The following is a 5,000-nucleotide window of genomic DNA, read 5'->3' as shown; positions in this document are numbered from 1 at the left end:
TTTTCATCTCTTCAAGCGTTTGATGGGTGTTTTCTCCAAGCTCTTAACGCATCTTTCCGGTGTGCCCTTAGCACCAGGTCTGTCGCTATAGCGAACTGGGGAAAGTTTAGCGCTTTTTCCTGTTGGCGTTTTTGTATTCTGACTGAATACCTAAGTCTCTTGACAGACCTCACGAGCTCCTTTTATGTTTCCAAAGGAGAGGAGAGTTGATGTGACTGAGGGCATCGATGGTTTTTTAAACATCGAAACCCCTGAGCTGGAGAAAGCCGAGACTTCTAGAAGCCTATCTTGCATCCGTGATGTCCCAGGAACCGGGTCATCTCTTTGAATGCACATTGGCCGGACACTTCGGGTGCTGCCCACTCCAGCATCTTGATCAGGTATATTAATGCCTGAACTATTTCTAGGCTTGAATTTGACGTGACTAAGTTCGTCAATCCTTTGAAGATACTTAGAATTGTGAGTCCAACACGTATCTTCCTTAGAATGAATGTTACTCTCTGCAACATGAATTCTAGATAGGAGGAAGGGGGGTGGTTGACTGGAAGGTTCCGAAGGACACCTTTCAGGTCTGACAAGACTACGAACACCTTTAATTGGAACAAGATCCATATGTTCAGAAGGATTAACATTAAGAACTTGCTTTTTTTTTATGAACTTGTTGAGTGGCGACAAGTTCAGAATGGCTCATTGATATCTTGAGTCCTTCTCGTGAACACGAAGTAGCCTTACCTGGAACTCGATGAGCTAAAGTTTTCTTACTAACTGTATGATCTATAGCTCTCAGGTATACTCCTCCAGGAGGGTTTTGAACTGTAGGAGAAGGTAAGGAAATGATGGTAGGGATATTTCTGTTTCTCATCAATGGCTCATCTTGAATAGGCTTTGGACCGAAGGATCGAAGGTCCAGCGATCCTGAGGGAAAGTTCCTCCTAGCCGAAGCGTCTTTATGCTTCGAGTAGTCAGTAGGTTTAGACTTTTGACCATCTGCTAGTAGCATCATGGTCACTGGAATAGTGGGATGTTGTTGAGCAGCCCGGATATTTCCAGCATTTCCAATCTTCATTTTAGGTTGGGGACCCACTACCACAAAAGATTTTCTTCTTGAAGGAATGCCCCATTTTTAGAGAAGACCTATGTTTTCCATGGTGGCGTTCTTAATTACTTCCTTAGTGACCTCGTGTGGGAAGAGGTCTTTACCCCAGATGTTGGAAGATATTAGCTTCCTTGTTTCGTTTTTTACTGTTGCATCAGCGAACATAATCTCTCTACATGCTCTCCTAGCCTTCATAAAGGCGTAAAGGTCCTTCACCAAGATAGCCATATGCATTTTGGCTATGACCATGAGCATGTCTGGGGTACTCTCGTAGGTTGAACACAACTCTATGTAGTTTTGTAGAGAAAAGGATGTCGCAAGTCTCTCCTTGACACCTGTTCATTACACAAGAGCAACTCAGACAATTTAGGGAGACATACCTTGAATTGTCAACTTGCGACGTCATTGTCTAATTTTCCTACTGAAAATGTCAAATGGACTTCCTTCCAATCCTTTTCCTGTCCGGGAAAAGCTGGTGACAAAGGCTTGCACTCATCGAGTGTGGGACATGGCTTACCTGCCTCTACTGCTTTGGCAACAGAAGTAAATGCCTTCCCCATAAAGGGGAATGAGAGTGAAGTAGGAGCAAGAAAGGAAGGGTGTCCGTTATTCAGTGAGAGTACCTTCGACTCTGAATAACCCGCCTTTCTTAGACTACCTGAAAAGATAGTCTGTGCCTTATCATGGTCGAGAATCAAGACCTCCTTTGGTTCCGTTCCTTTTCTTGACTTTGGTTCGTATTTCAGTCGAACCCAACAATTAGGGAAAGCATCAAAGCTTGGCCAAAATTGAATTTTGTCCAAAGGAACAGCACCTATTTTCTCTGATATGCAGAGATTGCCATTTGAAATCGGCATCTGCTCCGCAAACCTCCAGGGATTGGTTATGGAGCATGTTGGTAGGTCTTGATTCATGGGTCGTTTGACTGACCCCTGGGAAGCGACAAGAGAAACTTTACGAGGATCTCTTTTGCGTTTTACTTCCTGCTTTTCGTTTTGTCTACGAAAGCTCTCTATTTGATTCTTCAGTTGGATACATAATTTTACCGCATTATCCAAATTAGGGGTAGAAGACGAAGATGTCGACATCGATGGCTCTAAAGCCGGCACAGGCGGAGGAAATTCCGACGCAACATTTTCCTCTTCTACCTCGGGGCATTTCTTGCCCTCAATCCCAAAGGTTTTCTGGCCATCAGGGGATGTAGTTAGCTCCTTAGGCACTACTGTTTCCTCACTTGCTTCCGGAAAGAGTAGCTTAAGCATCCCATCATTAGGTAGGAAAGGTCCCGGAGAGATCTTTTGAAAGCCTCTTACCCAGTTGCGTAATTTATATTGAGCTGTATCCCTAGTCTCTGTAGACTTGGGATTTTTAAAACCTTCGGACATTAATGTCCGACATATAATGCAAACCTGTGGGTTCCAATAATGTAGGGATCCGGAAATAATATTGCAGGGGGCATGAAACCTGCAAGTATTATGACCGTAAAAATACTTACTCTTGGCCTTGCAGAGGACTGCAGCACAAGGTATCTGGTGTTCCTCCTGTAAAGAAAGGAAAACCAAATGAGTATACAATGGATTATCTCCTTGACAATCAACATGCAAATGTCCTTTACAATAGAGTAGCTTAGGATAGTAAGCTATAAAGGGATAGTAGGAGATACATACTTGTGTACCCCTGTGAACAAATGCTGTTGCCTCCCCTCAGTATTAACTAAATGGAGATTTCTCTATAGAGTAACTCCAAGTAGAAGGACTCCTACCCCTAGGGGTAGAGAGGTATCAAATCACTGTCCCAAAATAATGTTAATACTGTGGGGTCAGGCTAAGGCTACTTCGTGTTCACGAGAAGGACTCAAGATATCAATGAGCCATTCTGAACTTGTCGCCACTCAACAAGTTCATAAAAAAACAGCAAGTTCTTAATGTTAATCCTTCTGAACATATTGACCTTGTTCCAATTAAAGGTGTTCGTAGTCTTGTCAGACCTGAAAGGTGTCCTTCGGAACCTTCCAGTCAACCACCCCCCCTTCCTCCTATCTAGAATTCATGTTGCAGAGAGTAACATTCATTCTAAGGAAGATACGTGTTGGACTCACAGTTCTAAGTATCTTCAAAGGATTGACGAACTTAGTCACGTCAAATTCAAGCCTAGAAATAGTTCAGGTATTAATATACCTGATCAAGATGCTGGAGTGGGCAGCACCCGAAGTGTCCGGCCAATGTGCATTCAAAGAGATGACCCGGTTCCTGGGACATCACGGATGCAAGATAGGCTTCTAGAAGTCTCGGCTTTCTCCAGCTCAGGGGTTTCGATGTTTAAAAAACCATCGAAGCCCTCAGTCACATCAACTCTCCTCTCCTTTGGAAACATAAAAGGAGCTCGTGAGGTCTGTCAAGAGACTCAGGTATTCAGTCAGAATACAAAAACGCTAACAGGAAAAAGCGCTAAACTTTCCCCAGTTCACTATAGCGACAGACCTGGTGTTAAGGGCACACCGGAAAGATGCGTTAAGAGCTTGGAGAAAACACCCATCAAACGCTTGAAGAGATGAAAAAAGACTGAGATCGGTCCCTCTTTAATCGCTTCTCTAACAGAAATTAGAGCACGAAAGTCCCAAGACTCTGCTGGTCCTTTCATGGGTGGGGAAGCCCCTCCACACAGATCAGGCTCCCTACGACTGATCTGGGACACCGAAGCAATAATAAGACGTCACATTCGAACGTGTCATTCTGTCTTGGTGAAGTTACCCATCCCTCTCTTAAAGAGACGGCACCTACCAGCAGTTCATTTACAACTGATCCACGATGTGACGGTGGATACTCTATTTCGATACAAACCGATAGAGTTGGAATGGTCCATGGGCTCAGACATATTCCCTCCCAGATGGGAACAAGTCCCGGAACTGCAATTCGACCTCATCATCACGAGCGTCTTCAAGAAACTACCTCGCTATATAGCCCCATACGAGGATCCTCTAGTGGGGCTGATAGACTAGATAAGGCTGGTCCTAGCTCTGACTCTATGTATATTTCCGAAGATTCAGAAATTAACTGCCTTCGTTTTATCACAGAGAACCTAAACCCTTCATTTCATGATTTTCTCGCTCTAGCGGTTAGAAAAAGATTTGGGATCTTAAAAGGCAATATAGAATTCTTAGAGGAATACAAGGTCAAGTCAACTAGAAGACAATATGAGTCTTCCTGGAAAAAGTGGGTTGCATTTGTCAAAGCAAAAGGACCGAATAAATTTCAATGAACTTCTGTCTCTCCTTCTTTGTCCACCTTCATAGTCAAGGTCTGGCGGCCAATACGATGAATACGTGCAAGTCAGCCTTGACTAGGGCTCTCCTATATGCCTTTCAAGTGGATCTGGCGAATGAAATCTTTAATAAGATTCCGAAGGCATGTGCTAGGCTTAAGCCCGCGGTACCACCAAAGCCCATCTCTTGGTCTTTGGACAAGGTCTTACATTATCCCTCATCTGTGAACAATGAAGATTGTTCTCTTAAGGATCTAACCCAAAAGGTTATTTTTCTGTTCGCTCTCGTCTCCGGGGCTAGAGTTAGTGAAATAGTGGCCCTATCCAGAGATGAGGGTCACATTCAGTTCACGGAAGTAGGAGAACTGAATCTATTTCCAGATCCATCCTTTCTCGCTAAAAACGAGCTACCCAATAAGAGGTGGGGTCCCTGGAGAATCTGCCCTCTGAAGGAAGATGTCTCTCTATGTCCTGTAGAGTGTCTAATGGTCTATCTTCGTAGAATTTCAGACTTCAGGGGAGGACAGCTTTTTAAAGGAGAAACTTCTGGATCAAATTTATCCATAAAACAACTAAGGGCGAAGCTCACCTACTTTATTCGTAGAGCGGATCCGGACAGTACTCTCGCACGTCATGATCCGAG

General features: G+C 43.9%; 1 protein-coding gene across 1 annotated transcript in view; it reads right to left on the bottom strand.

Annotated features, from left to right (window-relative positions):
- The window catches only part of LOC137617106 (perlucin-like protein), a 283,984-nt gene that overhangs the window by 186,772 nt on the left and 92,212 nt on the right, over positions 1–5,000 (bottom strand). The gene's annotated exons all lie outside the window — the stretch shown is intronic.

The sequence above is a fragment of the Palaemon carinicauda genome, chromosome 23 (genome assembly GCF_036898095.1).
Source record: "Palaemon carinicauda isolate YSFRI2023 chromosome 23, ASM3689809v2, whole genome shotgun sequence".
NCBI lineage: Eukaryota > Metazoa > Arthropoda > Malacostraca > Decapoda > Palaemonidae > Palaemon > Palaemon carinicauda.
The sequence above is the reverse complement of the archived record's forward strand: the minus strand, read 5'-3'. Positions and strand labels throughout refer to the sequence as shown.